At 41.7% G+C, this 20,734-nt stretch overlaps 1 protein-coding gene across 2 annotated transcripts in view; it reads right to left on the bottom strand.

The window, feature by feature from the left end:
* Positions 1-20,734, bottom strand: part of CYFIP1 (cytoplasmic FMR1 interacting protein 1) — a 134,955-nt gene that overhangs the window by 100,488 nt on the left and 13,733 nt on the right. For both annotated transcript variants that reach the window (XM_021680622.1, XM_021680620.1), the window contains exon 2: positions 7,158-7,202. The gene's annotated coding sequence lies outside the window, so the exon portion shown is untranslated. The remainder of the gene's footprint in view (positions 1-7,157; positions 7,203-20,734) is intronic.

Here is a 20,734-nt window from a genome sequence, read left to right as displayed (position 1 = left end):
GATCGAGTCCCGCATCGGGCTCCCTGCTCGGCAGGGAGCCTGCTTCTCCCTCTGACCCTCCCCCCTCTCATGTGCTCTCTGTCTCTCTCATTCTCTCTGTCTCAAATAAGTAAATAAAATCTTTTAAAAAATTTAAAAAATTTAAAAAATTAAAAATTAAAAAAAAAATCACTGACTCAAAAAGATATATGCAGCCCATCTTCACTGCAGCACCATTCATAATAGCCAAGACATAGAAGCCACCTTAGTGTCCACTGACAGATGAATGAAGATGTGGTACATATATACAATGGAATGTTATTCAGCCATAAAAAAGAAGGAAATCCTGTCATTTTCAACAACATGGATGGATCTTGAGGGCATTATGCTGAGCAAAATAAACCAGAGAAAGACAAATACCGTACAATCTCACTTATGTGCAGAATCTAAAAAAGCAAACAAAAAAACAAGTTCAAAGATATAGCACAACAGATTGGTAGTTGCCAGAAACAGGGACTGGGGGATGCATGACACAGGTAAAGGTGGTCAAAAGGTACAAACTTCCAGTTATAAAATAAATAAATTACCAGCATGGTGACTATAGTTAATAATGTATTGCATATTTGAAGGTTCCTAAGAGAGTAGACCTTAAAAGTTCTCATCACAGGAAAAAATTTTCTGTAACTATGTGAAGTGACGGATATTGCCTAGACTTATTGTGGTGATCATTTTGCAGTATATGTATGTAACAAATCATTACGTTGTACCTATAATGTTGCATGTCAACTATATCTCAATTACAAAAAAGCTGCAGGTAGATTCAGGTGAGATGCCCTCCCACAGGGTCCCACAGACAACAGACTGGAGCCTCAGCACAGCATCCAGAGATCATTTTCATTTTTACAACTTAGTAAGTGGAACCATATCTAAATGTTCTTTTAATATGCATATCTGTTATTGTTATTAAGGCTGAATACATTCCAATAGAGTAACTGTTGGGTTTTTTCTTCCTCCTTGTGTGACTTGCCAGTTTGATTTGTTTTCCTCTTATTTCGTCCTCCAAAATGTTGGCATTTTCCTTATCAATGTATAAGGCGCTCACTATAGCACTGATTAAAGACTAAAGCAGTGTGAAAGTTGCTGCAAACATTTTTCCCAGGTCAGGCTACTTGCCTTTCTTTCTATGCCACATTTTCCTTTGAAACTTCGTTTTAAATGTTTATCTTATTGACCTTTTTCAGCCTTTTCCCATTGGAATTTCCTCTTTCACTTCTAAATTTACCCAGAAGAACTCTGCCAGCCCAGCCCAAAGAAAGAAGTAGTTTCTAATCCATGGCCCCCATCTCAGCAAACTGCTGACCCACTACCGTAAGTCAAAAACTGCCCATCTGAGAAAAGTTTTGAGGTAATAGTTAATCCCCAAGCACTAACTTGAAAGTAATGTTCAGATCCACAGAAAGTTCAGTAAACTTATATTAATGGTAGCAGTTTTTTATTGGACCTCAGATACACAATAATTCTTTTTTTTGTTTTTATTTATTTATTTATTTTTATTTTTAATTTAATTGTTATGTTAGTCACCATACAATACATCATTGGTTTTTGATGTGGTGATCCACAATCCATTGTTTTCTTATAACACCCAGTGCTCCATGCAGTACGTGCCCTCCTTAATACCCATCACCGGGCTAACCAATACCCCCTCCCCCCTCCCCTCTAAAACCCTGTTTGTCTCTCAGAGTCCATAGTATACACAATAATTCTTAGAGCCTGACCTGCTTTCAACTTAGTAATGTTAACAATGCCATGACCACAGGTGAACCACCATCCACAACAAAAGCTGGGGACCTGCATGTGATTCATGCAGACACTATGGAGGAATCAATTCCCCACTCTTTTATACAAGTGGCATCTCATCTATATTCTTTTTTTTTAAATTTTATTTATTTATTTGACAGAGACAGACACAGTGAGAGAGGGAACACAAGCAGGGGGAGCAGGAGAGGGAGAAGCAGGCTCTCTGTGGAGCAGGGAGGCCGACGTGGGACTCGATCCCAGGACCCAGGGACCATGACCTGAGCCAAAGGCAGACGCTTAACGACTGAGCCACCCAGCCGCCCCTCATCTATATATATTCTTAAAAGGCACTTTTTAAATCTAATCATTATAGGGGCGCCTGGGTGGCTCAGTCAGTTAAGCCTCTGACTCTTGATTTCAGCTCAGGTTCCTGAGATCAAGCCCTGTGTACTTAAGATTCTCTCTCTGCCCCTCCTCCTCCACACCTCTCTCTCTCTCTCAAATAAATAAATCTTTTAAAAATTACAAAAATAAATTTAATCATTATAAAAGGTATATCATGCTAAATATAATTGTCCGACTTTTTTCACTGCTATTATATCATTAAGATGCATCCACAATCGTTGCTCTGAAGTGTTTTGACAGGTGTATACTATTCCACTGAACAAACAGACCAGAAGCTATGCGCACAGTCTCCTGAGGCTGGTTATAGGGCCTCTGTTATCATGAACTGTGAGAAAAATTCTTGCACATTAATACATGTGTAATGAATTCTCTGGGGCAGGGGTAGGCAAACTTCCTATAAAAGGGCCAGAAGTTGGTAATTGTCCTGTGAGTATACAAGAGAATATCATTATGCTTAGGAAATATACACTGATGTGTTTCAGGGTAAAGGGCCTCAAATGGTGGAAAAAAGTTTTCTCTGGGGGCACCTGGGTGGCTCAGTTGATTAAGCATCCGCCTTCAGCTCAGGTCATGATCCCAGGGAGGGTCCTGGGACTGAGTCCCGCATCAGGCTCCCTGCTCAGCGGGGAGTCTATCCTCCCTCTCCCTCTGATCCTCCCCCCTGCTCATGCTCTTTCTTGCTCTCTCTCTCTCGCTTTCTCTCAAAAAAATAAAATCTTAAAAAAAAAAGTTTTCTCCATGCATGTTCTTTGTATTTAAATTTTACAATGTTTTATACATTTTAAATTATTTTAAAAGGGTAAAAATGGAATACTCCCCCCCAAAAACTTTTCATGAACATAAGGAAAAAGGAATTAAAAATGTTCAAAACAGATCTGTCATAAGTGCTTGAATGGAGGTGTGTTTCCATAGCTCCTCACTGCGATGACCTAACCCATAGCAGGTTTACACACCTGCACCCACTTCAGAGTAAAATGCATCTTTCCAACCACAGAACCTGTCTTGGAAATCCCTGTTTGCGAAGAGAAAGGTTTTGCCCAGGTTCCTACACTCCTAGAAGAAAGCTTCCGATAGACCCCAGGACAACTGGGCCTGGAAAGCCATACATCCTCAGGCAGACCTTTTAAAAAGGCTCTTCCAGGGCGCCAGGGTGGCTCAGTCGGCTAAGTGTCTGCCTTTGGCTCAGGTCATGATCCTGGGGTCCTGGGATCGAGTCCTGCACCAGGCTCCCTGCTCAGTGGGGAGTCTGCTTCTCCTCAGTCTGCCCCTCCCCCCTGCTGGTGCACGCGCGCACTCTCTCTCTCTCTCTCACGCGTGCTCTCTCAAATAAATAAAATCTTTTTTTTTTTTTTTAAAAAAAAGGTCTCTTCCAAGCAAGTCAGTCCCCAGGATTGATCATTTTAGTATTTTAATCAAAATGCTTCAGACCACTGCAAAGTGCTGGGCTTTGTTTAAAAAATATATAGCACTCCAAATTTTGAGCTTCAATTACTTAATAATTTTATACTTCCCAGATATTTAGATCTGAAAGAAAACAGCTTATAGAAAATAGTGAAAGATCTTGAAAGTGCAAAACCATTTCCACCTCTGACCCAGAAGTGAGCAAAACTCCAACACCATTTATGTGCTTAAAAAGAACTCTACCTCCTGGAATATGTACTGAAGCACTTGTGAATGAGAGCAAATGCCGCATCTGGGATTTGCTTCAGAACAGTACATGTGTGGGGGCGCCTGGGTGGCTCAGTCATTAAGCCTCTGCCTTCGGCTCAGGTCATGATCCCAGGGCCCTGGGATCGAGCCCCACATCGGGCTCCCTGCTCAGTGGGAGGCCTGCTTCTCCCTCCCCCTCTGCCTGCCCTCTCTGCCTACTTGTGCTCTCTCTCTCTCTCTCTCTCTCTCTCTGTCAAATAAATAAATAAATAAATAAAATCTTTAAAAAGAAAAAAGAACAGTACATGTGTGGAGGTGTCAGAGACAAATGGAGATTACTCTTGAGGGTTCATAACACTATTTTCTGTGTCTCTGTACATTTTGGAATTGCCAGCAATGAACAGTTTAATACACATATATATGAGATTTCAAATCCCTCGTCCCTGTGGGTCATAAGGCAGCAGCTAGGGGCTTTGCCTGCAGACACAAAGGGTCCTCAGGCCAGGCAGATAGCCTGGCAATCACTCCCACCTATTTAAAACTTTTAAGTTCCTTCCAGCTTAGTTTTAATTGTCCACATCTTTTTTTTCCTGTGGTAATTTAAAAGTCTTTCAGAGGTAAGAGTTTTTGCAAACAGCCATTTTCAGGCTGCTAAAAAGCTCATAAGGTGAATACTTTGTTCAGAAAACCATAAAATCCTGAGTGGGCTCCTCCCACCCAATGCCCCAAGGGTCCCCAGGGAGCTGGGGTATGAGCTGGCCTTGACTAAACACTGCAGAAAATCACCAGGGAGGCTGTGCACAAATGCCAAATCTCCAACCTCACTCCGATTCTTTAGAGGTACGGTGGCTCTGGACACCTGCGCTTCTAGAGCCCCGCCGCTAAGAGTCTCTGGCCCACACTTTGAGAAACTGTTTCAGGACACTGGTCTCCCATATGGGGTGTACCATATAATCCTTTGAAATGATGTAAGAAAACAGTGAACAACTGTATTTTTACCTAACAAGGACAAGGAATTAAGCCTCTCTAAGAGCTACTCACCTGGCCCCAGCCCTCTCTCTTGCCCTGTGTCCTCAAGGAGCAGTGGGAGCCCACAGCTCTGAGGGCTCACAGGTGCCCCATCACTGAGGGCCTGGCCCAGGGAATTGAGGAGTATCACTGTTAACACTGAGTTTTACCTAAATGAACTGCTATGGGCTGAAATGTTCCCCCCACCCCAAATCCATATGTTGAAGCCCTAATCCCCAGTACCTTAGACCCCATGTAAAGTGGATCTTTACAGGACTAATTAAGGTAAAATGAGGTCATAGTGTGGCCCTAAGGCAATATGGCTAGTGTTCTTATAAAAAGAGATGAGGACACAGACATAGGGAAAAGGCCATGTGAGGATAAAGGGAAGATTATCATCTACAAGCCAAGGAGAGGCTTTGTCAAGATAAACCACCCTTGCTGACACCTTGATCTTAGACTTCCAGCCTCCATAACTGTGAAGAAATAAATTTCTGTTGTTTAAGACACCCAATCTGTAGTACTTTGTTACAAGAGCCCTAAAGGACTAACACACAAATCCTTTGGCAAGGTTTCATTCCTGCAAAGATACTCGAGATGGGAAGAAATCAGGTGTCCTGGGAAATCAGGCAGCCCCGCGCACCCTCTACAGTTAACAACTGGCCTCACTACAAGTTACAGGCATGGGAAGTTCTAAAACAGCCAGCAAAAGGCCACCACAACCAACAAACACACACAACACTGTCTCCTACATCTTAGTCACATCCTTTGCAAACTATTATCTATTATCAACTGCACACAGTTTATGCTTTACCCACCAAACTCGGACATAGACACCGCTTATATTTATAAACCACCAACTGGAGCTCATGCTCGGAGTCACTTTAGGGATGGAGCAAGCAAGTGAAAATGACAGGGATGTGAAATGCTGTGCTTGCCAAAATCACTTTTTTTTTTTTTCAGAAGCTAATAAAGCAGATAAAAGATGAAAGGAGAATTTATTTAAACTCAGTTTTCAAGCAACATGAGGAACTTAGAAGCATCGACTTGGCCTATGGGTAGAATTATGGGATGAGAGGGTGCCTGGGTGGCGCAGCTGGTTGAGCGACTGCCTTCGGCTCAGGTCATGATCCTGGAGTCCCGGGATCGAGTCCCACATTGGGCTCCCTGCTCGGCAGGGAGTCTGCTTCTCCCTCTGACCCTCCCCCCTCTCGTGCTCTCTCTCTCTCATTCTCTCTCTCAAATAAATAAATAAAATCTTCAAAAAAAAAAAAGAATTATGGGATGAGACAGCACTACCCCATCACTCCTTCATGGGAACTGCCAGCTGAATAGGCAGAGGCTGTGAACCAGCACGGGGCTACAATCATCGGGAACCAACCAGTTCTTAAGCTTGGAGAGCTATGCAAGAGTGTGAAGATGGATGGCCTGGACAGATCTCGGGTGAGCCGGCCAGCTAAGGAACTTGGAAGAGGTGACTTGGCTTTCAGGCATGCATGTGCCCTCCTGTGGCTAATACGTGATAACAGGAGCTTCTAGGAGAACTAGCAGGGCTGCCTAGTGGGGCCATGCTCTCCAATTACTCTAAATGAAATCAAGCTCTTGAGGCACACAGACTTCTAAGCACACTCTCAAATACATCATCTTGGCTAACTATGAAGGAATGCACATGACCTATGTAAAAAGGGAGGATTGAGAGGGAACTTGAGACTTTCACACTTAAGAGTCTGCAGGAAGGGCATGCATGGCCACAGGGCCCAGGGCTACCCCTACCCCCAGTCTGTGGGGGGGCCCCGAGGCTGAGTCATACCTAGAGATCAGACAATACAGCACATCTCCCTTCCTGCCTTGACCTTGTGGCAGAATCTGGACAACAGAGAGATCCAAAAGCTTCTCAAAAGCCCTTCCAGAATCACAACTAATTCCACACAACCTATGGGGTAGGCCCAAAATGTGTGACTGGAATATAAATGATACATAGCAAACCCAGCACAGGATCACACAGAAGTGCGAGACAGGAAGTCACATCCCCTGTGGCAGCTGTCCCAGTCCTTGGCCATTCTGGCAGATGCATCCCCAAGTGGGCTCACCCCACTCTGTTCATTTCTGGTGTGGGGTGTGCTCTATGTGGACATGGAGAAGGTTACAGCTTCCCATATCTCATGTGCATGGTCTGCCAGTGACATATGTGAAAGGATGTGTTCCCTTTTCCTGGTGGAGGGCAGTGGGGGAGTGTTGATTCTCCATTTACTCAGCTGGCAGTTTCAGAGGGCAAGGACCTCGCCACCCCACCATGTCCACCCTTTGCATGGGCTTACCTTGCAGTATGCACTCAGCCAATCTTATCTGGAAGAGGCAATTATCTAAGAGGCAAATTATTAAAACACAAAAGAAAAATTAAATGAAAATTAGTCTTTAAAAATTAAATTAAAAGTTAAATATAATTAATTAAATAAAAAACATGATAGTTAACTTTATGTGATAACTTGGCTATGCTATGGTATTACTCCGTTTTTGTCAAATGCCAGTCTAGATGTTGCTATATAGCTATTTTTTAGATATGATTAACATTTAAATCAGCAGACTTTGAGTAAAGCAGATTACCCACCATACTGTTGGTCAGCATCATCTAATCAGTTGATAGCCATAAAAGAAAACATAAGAAGACTGAGGTGCTCCAAAGAGGAAGGAATTCTGCCTCCAGCCTGCCTTTGGACTCAAGCTACCACATCAACTCTTCCCTGCATCTCCAGCCTGCCTACTGTAAAATCAGACTTGCGAGACTCCACATCCTGTGAGACAACTCCTTAAGATAAATTCGTGTCTCCCTCTCTCTATATATATATATACACACACACACAAACACACACACACACACACACACATTCTATAGGTTCTGTCTCTCTGGAGAATCCTGACTAATCCCCATGTCCATCTAAACAAAGAAAAAAAATACAACTCATGTGTACAAAATCATTATCAGTGTGGTCTCCAGAGCAGCAGCAAGGCTGACTTTCCAGAGTGTGAAATTATCATGCTCATGCATAAGTTTGCTTGATTTAGCACACGTAAGTTATTCAGTGATCTCTGGGGACAGCTTGCCCCAAGGAATCAAGAGTCCAGGTGGTTTTAGAGCTCATAGGTTTTGTGAAGACTGGTCCTTCTAGGCAGGATTTCTGGAAAAAAAAGAAAATTATTTAAAATAAATATCTTGAGTAGGTCAGGGATTTAAAAACAATGCAGGGGGCAGAGCAAGATGGCGGAGAAGTAGGAGACCTGGATTTTGTCTGGTCCCAGGAATTCAGCTGGATAGGGATCAAACCATTCTGAACACCTACAAACTCAACAGAAGATCGAAGAAAAGAAAAGCAGCAACTCTCTGAACAGAAAAGCGACCACTTTCTGGAAGGGAGGACGTGCAGAGAGGTGAATCCGAGGTGATATTCGGAAGATAGACTGAGGGGGAGGGGCCTCCGTCAGCCGCTTCTGGCAAGTGACAGAGCTGTGGAGCACAAAATCAGAAGTTTTAGAAGTCGGCTCCACTGAGGGACGTCGCTCCAGTGGCTAACCAGGGGTGGATCCCTCGCGGGACAGTGTGGTCTCAGGACCCTCGGGGTCACAGAAAGACTGGGGGTGCCTGAGTATGGCAGAGCTCCCAGGTATCGGAGCTGGGAGGCCGGCTGCAGAGGCAGAGCCCAGAAGCGAGCTTTCAGCTCGGGGTTGTCATAAACCGTGATCCGGGCACAGTCGGGCCACTGCTCCTCCAGCAGGGACCCAGCAAGTGGCAGATCCGGGGAGACTCCCCTTCCTCTCCCGGGAGGAGCAGTGTGGGAGTGCACCACACGGATCTGCTGGGTTTGGAAACTCCACATCGAGTGGGGTGCCAGAGATAGAATCGCTCGGTCACAGGCCAGGTGAGCATGGAGTGCAGCCGGACACCGGGGAGACAGGAATGACTGACTGCTTTTCTCTGGGGGCTCACTGAGGAGCGGGGCCCCGAGTTCTCGGCTCCTCCAGTGTCGAGACTGGGAAGCCGCCATTTTCACTCTTGTCCTTCAAAGCTGTACGGAAAGCTCGCAGGGAACAAAAGCCCCGGAGAGCAAACCCGAGCAGATTACTTAGCCGGGACCAGGCAAGGGCGGGGCAATTCCGCCTCCGGCAAAGACATTTGGGAACCACGGCAACAGGCCCCTCCCCCAGAAGATCAGTGAGAACAGACAGCCAAGACCAAGTTTACCCATCAAGGAGACGGCAGAACTCCAGCTCTAGGGGACTACTGCACATAGAATTCATGGCTTTTTTACCATGATTCTGTAGTCTTTCAAAGTTAATTTTTTTTAACTGTCTTTTTTTTTTTTAATTTTTCTTTTCCGTTTTTCAAACAACATCTTATCAATCCCTTTTTTAAAAAACATTTTTATTTTTCATTTTTAGAGTCATATTCTATCCCTTCATAGTAGTTACCCATATTTTTGGCATATATATAAGTTGTTCTCTCTTTAAAATTTTGAGATAGCTTCTTCTAACAGATCAAAATATACCCTAAATCTCTAGTGTACGGCTTTGTTCTAGTCTCCTGCCTGATCACATTCTCTCCTTTTTTTTTTAAATTCTCTTCTTTCTTTTCTCAAACAACTTCTTATCAATTCTTTTTATAAAATTTTTTATAATTTTCATCTTTACAGTCATATTCCATCCCTTCATCCTATCAACCCTTATTTTTGTACATATGTAAGTTTTTCTTTCTTTAAAATTTTGGGAGGCACTTTCTTCTAACAGACCAAAATACACCCAAAATCTAGTGTGTGGCACTGATCTATGCACCAGCCTGATCATATTTGATCACATTCTGGTTTTTTTTCTTTTGTTCTGTTTTTGTTTGTTTTTATCTTTTTCTTTTTTCTTTCTTTCCCTTTCTTTTCCCCCAGCTTCAGGTCTTTTCTGATTTGTTTAGAGTATATTTTCTGGGGACGTTGTTACCCTGTTAGCATTTTGTTCTCTCATTCACCTATTCTCCTCTGGCCAAAATGACAAAATGGAAAAAATCACCTCAACAAAAAGAACAAGAGGTAGTACTGAATGCCAGGGACCTACTCAATACAGACGATGTCGGATCTAGAGTCCAGAATCATGACTTCAAAGATACTAGCTGGGCTTGAAAAACCCATGGAAGTTATTAGAGAAACCCTTTCTGGAGAAATAAAAGAACTAAAATCGAACCAAGTTGGAATCAAAAAGGCTATTAATGAGGTGCATTAAAAAATGGGGGCGCTAACTGCTAGGATAAATGAGGCAGAAGAGGGAATTAGTGATATAGAAGACCAAATGATGGAAAATAAAGAAGCTGAGAAACAGAGAAATAAACAACTACTGGATCACGAGGGCAGAATTCGAGAGATAAGCGATACCATAAGATGAAACAACATTAGAATAATTGGGATGCCAGAAGAAGAGGAAAGAGAGAGAGGGGCAGAAGGTATATTGGAGCAAATTATAGCAGAGAACTTCCCTAATTTGGGGAAGGAAACAGGTATCAAATCCAGGAGGCACAGAGAACCCCTCTCAAAATCAATAAAAATAGGTCAACACCCCGACATCCTACAGTAAAACTTACAAGTCTCAGAGACAAAGAGAAAATCCTGAAAGCAGCTCAGGAGAAGAGATATGTAACCTACAATGGTAGAAACATTAGACTGGCAACAGACCTATCCACAGAGACCTGGCAGGCCAGAAAGGACTGGCAGGATATATTCAGAGCACTAAACGAGAAAAATATGCAGCCAAGAATACTATATCCAGCTAGGCTGTCAATGAAAATAGAAGGAGAGATAAAAATCTTCAAGGACAAAGAAAAACTAAAGGAATTTGCAAACACAAAACCACCCCTACAAGAAATATTGAAAGGGGTCCTCTAAGCAAAGAGAGAGCCTAAAAACAACATAGACCAGAAAGGAACACAGACAATATACAGTAACAGTCACCTTACAGGCAATACAATGGCACGAAATTCCTATCTTTCAATAGTTACCCTGAATGTAAATGGGCTAAATGCCCCAATCAAAAGACACAGGCTATCAGACTGGATTAAAAAACAAGACCCATCCATATGCTGTCTGCAAGAGACTCATTTTACAACCAAAGACACCCCCAGATTGAAAGTGAGGGGGTGGAAAACCATTTTCCATGCTAATGGACATCAAAAGAAAGCTGGGGTGGCAATCCTTCTATCAGACAAATCAGATTTTAAACCAAAGACTGTAATAAGAGATGAGGAAGGAACTATATCCTACTTAAAGGGTCTATCCAACAAGAAGATCTAACAATTGTAAATATCTATGCCCCTAACATGGGAGCGGCCAATTATATCAGGCAATTAATAACAAAAGCAAAGAAACACAATGACAACAATACAATAATAGTGGGGGACTTTAACACCCTCCTCATTGAAATGGACAGATCATCTAAGCAAAAGATCAACAAGGAAATAAAGACTTTAAATGACACACTGGACCAAATGGACTTCACAAACATACTCAGAACATTCCATCCCAAAGCAACAGAATACTCATTCTTCTCTAGTGCCCATGGAACATTCTCCAGAATTGATCACATCCTAGGTCCCAAATCAGGTATCAACCGGTACCAAAAGACTGGGATCATTCCCTGCCTATTTTCAGACCACAATGCTTTGAAACTAGAACTCAATCACAAGAGGGAAGTCGGAAAGAACTCAAATACATGGAGGCTGAAGACCATCCTACTAAAGAATGAATGGGTCAACCAGGAAATTAAAGAAGAATTAAAAAAATTCATGGAAACCAATGAAAATGAAAACACAACTGTTCAAAATCTTTGGGATGCAGCAAAGACAGTCCTAAGAGGAACGTATATAGCAATGCAAGCCTTTCTCAAGAAACAAAAAAGGTCTCAAATACACAACCTAACCCTACACCTAAAGGAGCTAGAGAAAAAACAGCAAATAAAGGCTAAACCCAGCAGGAGAAGAGAAATAATAAAGATCAGAGCAGAAATCAATGAAATAGAAACCAAAAGAACAGTAGAACAGAGCAATGAAACTAGGAGCTGGTTCTTTGAAAGAATTAACAAGACAGATAAACCGCTGGCCAGACTTATCAAAAAGAAAAATGACCCAAATCAACAAAATCATGAATGAAAGAGGAGAGATCACAACCAACACCAAAGAAATACAAACAATTATAAGAACATATTATGAGCAACTCTATGCCAGCAAATTAGATAACCTGGAAGAAATGGATGCATTCCTAGAGATGTATCAACTACCAAAACTGAACCAGGAAGAAATAGAAAACTAAGGAAACTGAAGCAGTCATCAAAAATCTCCCAAAAAACAAAAGCCCAAGGCCAAATGGCTTCCCACGGGAACTCTACCAAACCTTAAAGAAGAATTAATACCTATTCTTTTGAAACTGTTCCAAAAAATAGAAATGGAAGGAAAACTTCCAAACTCGTTTTATGAGGCCACCATTACCTCGATCCCCAAACCAAAGACCCCATCCAAAAGGAGAATTACAGACCGATATTCTTGATGAACATGGATGCAAAAATTCTCACCAAAATACTAGCGAATAGGATCCAACAGTACGTTAAAAGGATTATTCACCATGACCAAGTGGGATTTATCCCTGGGCTGTAAACTTGGTTCAATATCCACAAATCAATCAATGTGATACAATACATTAACAAAAGAAAGAATAAGAATCATATGATCCTCTCAATAGATGCAGAAAAAGCATATGACAAAGTACAGCATCCTTTCTTGGTTAAAACTCTTCACAGTGTAGGGATAGAGAGTACATACCTCAATATCATAAAAGCCATCTATGAAAAACCCACAGCAAATACCATTCTCAATGGGCAAAACTAAGAGCTTTCCCCCTAAGGTCAGGAATGTGGCAGGGATGTCCACTATCACCACTGCTATTCAACATAGTATTAGAAGTCCTAGCCACAGCAATCAGACAACAAAAAGAAATCAAAGGCATCCAAATCAGCAAAGAAGAAGTCAAACTCTCACTCTTTGCAGATGATATGATACTTTATGTGGAAAACCCAAAAGACTCCACCCCGAAACTGCTAGAACTCACACAGGAATTCAGTCAAGTGGCAGGATATAAAATCAATGCACAGAAATCAGTGGCATTCCTATACACCCACAACAAGACAGAAGAAAGAGAAATGAAGGAGTTGATCCCATTGACAACTGCACCCAAAACCATAAGATACCTAGGAATAAATCTAACCAAAGAGGCAAAGGATCTTTACTCAGAAAACTATAAAATACTCATGAAAGAAATTGAGGAAGACACAAAGAAATGGAAAAATGTTCCATGCTCATGGATTGGAAGAACAGATATTGTGAAGATGTCAATGCTACCTAGAGCAATCTACACATTCAACGCAATCCCCATCAAAATGCCATCCACTTTTTTCAAAGAAATGGAACAAATAATCCTAAAATGTGTATGGAACCAGAAAAGACCCGAATAGCCAGGGGAATGTTGGAAAAGAAAACCAAAGGGCGGCATCACAATTCCGGACTTCCAGCTCTATTACAAATTGTCATCATCAAGACAGTATGGTACCAGCACAAAAACAGACACATAGATCAATGGAACAGAATAGAGAGCCCAGAAATGGACCCTCAACTCTATGATCAACTAATCTTCGACAAAGCAGGAAACAACATCCAATGGAAAAAAGTCTCTTCAATAAATGGTGTTGGGAAAATGGACAGCCACATGCAGAAGAATGAAACTGGACCATTTCCTTACACCACACAGAAAAATAGACTCAAAATGGCTGAAAGACCTCAATGTGAGACAGGAGTCCATCAAAATCCTAGAGGAGAACACAGGCAGCAACCTCTTCGACCTCAGCCGCAGCAACTTCTTCCTAGAAACATTGCCAAAGGCAAGGGAAGCAAGGGCAAAAATGAACTATTGGGACTTCATCAAGATAAAAATCCTTTGCACAGCAAAAGAAAGAGTCAACAAAACCCAAAGACAGGGCGCCTGGGTGGCTCAGTCGTTGAGCATCTGCCTTCGGCTCAGGTCATGATCCCAGGGTCCTGGGATCGAGTCCCACATCAGGCTCCCTGCTCTGCGGGAGGCCTGCTTGTCCCTCTCCCACTCCCCCTGCTTGTGTTCCCTCTGTCGCTATCTCTCTCTCTGTCAAATAAATAAATAAAATCTTTAAAAAAAAAAAAAAGACACCAACAGAATGGGAGAAGATATTTGCAAATGACATATCAGATAAAGGGCTAGTATCCAAAATCTATAAAGAACTTATCAAACTCAACACCCAAAGAACAAATAATCCAATCAAAAAATGGGCAGACCACATGAAGACATTTTTCCAAAGAAGACATCCAAATGGCCAAAAAACACATGAAAAAGTGCTCAACATCGCTCAGCATCAGGGAAATCCAAATCAAAACCTCAATGAGATATCACCTCACACCAGTCAGAATGGCTAAAATTAACAAGTCAGGAAACGACAGATGTTGGCAGGGATGTGGAGAAAGGGAACCCTCCTACACTGTTGGTGGGAATGCAAGCTGGTGCAAACACTCTGGAAAACAGTATGGAGGTTCCTCAAAAAGTTGAAAATAGAACTACCATACGACCCAGCAATTGCACTACTGGGTATTTACCCCAAAGATACAAAAGTAGGGATCCGAAAGGGTACATGCACCCCGATGTTTATAGCAGCAATGTCCACAATAGCCAAACTGTGGAAAGAGCCAAGATGTCCATTGACAGATGAATGGATAAAGAAGATGTGGTATATATATACAATGGAATATTATGCAGCCATCAAAAGGAATGAAATCTTGCCATTTGCAATGACGTGGATGGAACTGGAGGGTGTTATGCTGAGCGAAATAAGTCAAAGAGAGAAAGACATGTATCATATGACCTCACTGGTATGAGGAATTCTTAATCTCAGGAAATAAACTCAGGGTTCCTGGAGTGGGGGGTGGGGTGGGAGGGATGGGGTGGCTGGGTGATAGACATTGGGCAGGGTATGTGCTATGGTGAGCGCTGTGAATTGTGCAAGACTGTTGAATCACAGATCTGTACCTCTGAAACAAATAACGCAATATATGTTAAGAAAAAAAAAAAAGGAAGAAGAGAACAGGAGGGGAAGAATGAAGGGGGGAAATCGGAAGAGGAGACGAACCATGAGAGACGACGGACTCTGAAAAACAAACTGAGGGTTTAGAGAGGAGGGGGTGGGAGGATGGGTTAGCCTGGTGATGGGTATTAAATAGGGCACATTCTGCATGGAGCACTGGGTGTTATGCACAAACAATGAATCGTGGAACACTACCTCGAAAACTAATGATGTAATATATGGTGATTAACATAACAATAAAAAATTAAATAAAAAATAAAAATAAATACAATGCAAATCTTCATCAGTACTTCTGACTTGTGGCTACAAGGTTCTTCAGAGCAAGGTGTTCCTTCTTCTGAAGATTATCTTCTAGAATGAATAAACGCCCATCCCCACTGTCCTGGCCAAGACAACATGGGCACAAAGAATTATCATACTAGCTCTGGGCACAAAATTCTGGCTATAAAATCAGGATCTACAAGGGAACTCAGTACTCTCTAAGCATTGGTTCTTTTCCACTGTGGAGTAAAACATACCCAAGGGAGAGCGAAGAACTGGATCTAACAAGTTTGGCTAGTGTAGTATCTGAGATATAAATACAAATCACAAATATGCTGGTTTCTAGATCATAGTAGTTATCACTGTCCATCTGGTCTTATTCACAACTAAAAATTATGAAAGCCACGTTTAAGATCCATCATTTCTATCCCCCAGCCATGCCCAGAGAGGAAGCAGTCATGATATAGCTGGGTGCGGAGAGCAACCAGTTAAATTAATGCTTAATGAGCTTCTGCTGAACAGCACAAATGCACACCAGGCTCAAACCAACAGAGAGAAAAAACACATCCCTATTTCCTTGAGACCATGTTCTAAGAGGCCTTCAATGCAGAAAATTTATACAAATGCAAATCTTATCCCTGGAATGTTCTGAAATCCTATTAGATAACCTAAAATTAGGCCAGAGCTGACATGTTTACACCCCACTCATGGCCCAGGTTCCCCACTAGGTCCTGCAGAGTTTCTGTGCTTAAGGCCCCGACTTGTGGCCAAAGGTTCTCCAGACATAAGATATAAGGAAGACAAATACCAAAATGACAGATATAAACGTATTTACACTAAATGTAAATGGACTAGACAACCCAAAGGCAGACATTGACACCATGAATTTTTAAAAATGAACCAATTGTATGCTATGAGAGACCAAAGTTAAAAATAGGGTGAAGCTAAATGCATGGAAAAAGATACACCATGGAAGGAGAAACCAAAAGTGGGCAAAAGTAGCTTTACTAATACTAGATAAAATGAGACAAAATAGACTTGATGACAAAAATCAATACTAAAAACATGATAAAAGGTCCAATCTCTCAGCAAGATTTAACAATTATAAACACACAGGCATCTAACAACGCAGCTGTATAATACATGAAACTGGGCGCCTGGGTGGCTCAGTCGTTAAGCGTCTGCCTTCGGCTCAGGTCATGGTTCCAGGGTCCTGGGATCGAGCCCCACATCAGGCTCCCTGCTCGGCGGGAAGCCTGCTTCTCCTTCTCCCACTCCCCCTGTTTGTGTTCCCTCTCTCGCTTTCTCTCTCCCTCTCTCTGTCAAATAAATAAATAAAATCTTTAAAAAAAAAAATACATGAAACTGCAGAGAATATAATCTTATATGCACAACATCCTAGAGATTCCACAAAAAATAACGTTAGAGCTAATAAATGAATTCAGCAAAATTGCAAGATACAAAAGCAACACATAAAAATCAGCTGAACAACCAAAAATATGTATTAAGAAAACATTCTAGGGGTGCCTGGGTGGCTCAGCTGGGATCTGCCTTCGGCTCAGGTCATGATCCCAGGGTACTGGGATCAAACCCTGGGTTGGGCTCCCTGCTCAACAGGTAGTCTGCTCTGCTCCTCCCCCCTACTCCTGCTTGATCTCTCACACACATGCTCGCTCGCTCTCAGATAAATAAAACCTAAAGAAAGAGAGAGAGAGAGAGAAAGAAAGAAAGAGAAAAAAAAGAAGGAAAGAAGAAAGAAAACATTCCATTTACAATAGCATCAAAATTTTAAAAAGGGACTTCTGGGGAAGATGGTGGAGTAGGAGGATCCTAAGTTTACCTCATCCAGTGGATACAACTAGATAACCATCCACATCAATGTGAATAACCCAGCAAATGACCTGAAGGCTGGCAGACAGACTCTCCACAGCTAAATGTAGAGAAGAGGCCACAGAAAAGGTAGAAAGAGCAGAGAAATGGTTGAGAGCCAAATGGACCCACGGGACTGTCCTCCAGAGGGAGGTACACTATGAGCATAGAAAGGTGAAAGCAGCAGACCCCCATACAATGCACCAGCACAGGGTAGACGAATCCCCGTAACATTTAGCTTTGAAAACAAGAGGGGCCTAACTTCACAAGTTCTTACAATCAGTGGAGCTTAATACCAGGAACTTTAAAAACCAGGAAGCTCAGCTCTGAGAGCCTGAGGGCGATAGGAAACTGAGTCCTCAGCCTTCAAGAGACAGCACAACAAACAGTCCCACTGAGATACAGCATAGAAGCAACATTTTGCAATGCCTGGGGTATATAGGAAGGAGATTTGTTTAGAAATTTGAAGCATATGCTGGAGGGACAGGGATCTTTGGGAGACTTCTCCAGGAAAAAAAGAACTGGTAGGTGCCATTCCCTACACCCCCCAACTCCCCAGCACAGATATAAGGACACTTTCAGGAACCAGTGCAGCACCAACACTCTACACCTAGCTTGCTTACAGCACACCTCACTCCCATGCACACCCCCACCAAATTAGCCAGCCTAGGCAGTTTTCCCAGGCAGCAGCAGGTCCTGCAGTGAGCCAGCTCGGACTCTGCAGGAACCGTGGAGCCCCATGCCTGCATTCTCCTGGGGACTGCCCCATCCAATTCACCCTTGGCTCACCCAAAGAGGTGCCACAAGCCTGGCAGTACACAAGCAGTCCCAATATAGACCAGCACCACTTCAAAATGACTCTGACCAGGGAGAGGGTAAGATAACCACACACACCAGTCGGACAGCAGCCCAGCAGTGAGCTGGGGGTAGACATTTGGTCTGACTGCAGGCCCCACCCACAATGAAAGATCCTCAGGGGATGACACAAGGAAAGCACCCTTCAGTTCAGTGTTTCTACAGTTTTGGCAAATGCCTGATCTGACTCATCTCAAGATCAAGACAGCCCCAGACTAACCCACTAACAACAAAAGGACCAAAACTTGACCACAACAGGCAAAGAGAGCCACCGCACATGACTGGACTGAAGGCAAATGCAGTTCAGCCACAACAGTAGGGCAAACACAATACACATAGAAGACATTCCTGAAATGCCAGGTTCTGGTGAACAGGAGACATTGCACTGTAAGGCACTTCAAGACATCTTTTTCATAAGGCCATTATTTTCAGGAGCAGGAAATATAGCTTTCCTAAGACATAGAAACAGACACAGAAAGTTCAACTAAATGACAAGACAAAGGAATATGTCCCAAATGAAGGAACAGAAAAATCATGACAAGAGACCAAAACAAAACAGAGATAAGTAATATGCCTTACAGAGAATTTAAAGTAATGATCATAAAGATACTGGACTTAAAAAAATAATAATAAAAGAAAAGATACTCAGTGGACTTGAGAAAAACATGGAGGACTTCAAGGAGACCTGTAAAAAAGAGAAAACATAAAAAAGAACCAATCAGAAATGAAGAACTCAATAAATGAAATTAAAAATACACTAGAGGAAACAAACAGTAGACTAGAGGAAACAGAACAATGGATCAGTGACCTGTAGGGCACAGTAACGAACTGCAATCAGGCTGAACCGGAGAGAGAAATAATAATAAAAAATGAGAAGAGACTAAGGAAACTCAGCAAAATCATCAAGCACAGTAACATTCTCATTATAGGGATCCAAGAAGGAAAAGAAAGAGAAAACAAAACAGAAAATTTATTTTAAGTAATAACACTGAAAACTTCCTAAATCTGGTGAAGAAAACAGAAATCTACATCCAGGAGGCACAGACAGCCACCAACAAAACCACTCAAGAAGATCCACAGGCAGACACAGTAATTAAAATGGCAAAAAGTAGTGATAAAGTAAAAAATTTAATGCAGCAAAAGAAAAGGAGACAGTTACATACAAGGAAAACCCCATAGGGCTATCAGTGGATTTTTTAGGAGAAACATTGCAGGCCAGAAGAGAGTAGCATGATGTTTTTAAATGCTGAAAGAAAATACCTGCAACCAAGAACACTCTATCCTGCAAGACAGAAGACATAGTTTCCTAGACAAACAAAATATAAAGAAATTCATCACCACTAAACCAACCTTACAAGAAATGTTCAAGAGGACTCTCTCTTGAGTGGAAAGGAAAGACCATAAGTAGGAGTAAGAAAAGTAGGAAGTATAAAGGCAGTAAAATTAAATACATATATACAATGATACTGATGGTAAGGGATTCACAAAAGGATGTAAAGTATGATACCATATACATAAAAATGTTGGGGGGAGAGGAGTAAAGAATGGGTTCAAACTTAAGTAACCATCAACTTAACATATGCCTAAGATGTCATATATAAACCTAATGATAACCACAAATCAAAAACAAGTGATATGTAAAAAATAAAGAGAAAGGAATCTAAGTATATGCTAAAGAAAGCCAGCAAACCATGAAAGAAGAGAGCAAGAGAAGAACAGAGAACTACAAAAACAAGTGTAAAACAAGTAACAAAATGGCAATAAACACATACTTATCAATAATTACTTTGAATGTAAATGGACTAAGGCTTCAATCAAAAGATAAAGAGTGACAGAATGGATAAAAAAGCAACACCCATTTATATGGTTCCAACAAGAGACTCATTTCAAACCTAAAGACATATAGAGACTGAAAGGGAAGAGATGGAAAAGCATTTATCACGCAAATGAAAGTGAAAAGAAAACCAGGTTATCAACACTTATATGGCACAAAACAGACTTTAAAACAAAGACTGTAACAAGAGACGAAGAAGGACACTATATAATAACAAAGGGGACAATCCAACAATTGTAATATTTATGCCCCCAACTTGGGAGCACCCAAATACATAAAACAATAACAAACATAAACTAATCAAGAGTAATACAACAATAGTAGGGGACTTTAATGCCCCACTTACATCAATGGACAGATCATCCACAGAAAATCAACAAGGAAACAGTGGCTTTGACTGACACTCTGGACTAAATAGATTTAACAGATATATTCAGAATATTCCATCCTAAAACACATTCTTTTCAAGTACACACAGAACATTCTCCAGAACAGATCACATGACACCACAAAACAAATCTCAACAAATTCAAAAAGACTGAAGTCATACCATGCATCTTTTCTGACCACAATGCTATAAAATTAGAAATCAACCACAAGAAAAATCTGGAGAGCAAAAATATATGGAGGTTAAATAACATGCTACTAAACAACAAATGGGTCAACCAGGAAATCAAAGAGGAAATAAAAAAATACCTGCAGACAAATAAAAATGAAAATACAACAATCCAAAATCTTAGGGATGCTGCAAAAGCAGTTCTAAGAGGGAAGTTTATAGCAATACAGGCCTGCCTCAAGAAGCAAGAAAAATCTCAAATAACCTGCCCTTACATCTAGAAGAGCTAGGAAAAGAACAATAAACAAAACCCCAAACCAGCAGAAAGAAGGAAATAGTAA

The sequence above is a fragment of the Neomonachus schauinslandi genome, chromosome 9, assembly GCF_002201575.2.
Source record: "Neomonachus schauinslandi chromosome 9, ASM220157v2, whole genome shotgun sequence".
In the NCBI taxonomy this organism is placed as follows: Eukaryota; Metazoa; Chordata; class Mammalia; order Carnivora; family Phocidae; genus Neomonachus; species Neomonachus schauinslandi.
The sequence above is the reverse complement of the archived record's forward strand: the minus strand, read 5'-3'. Positions and strand labels throughout refer to the sequence as shown.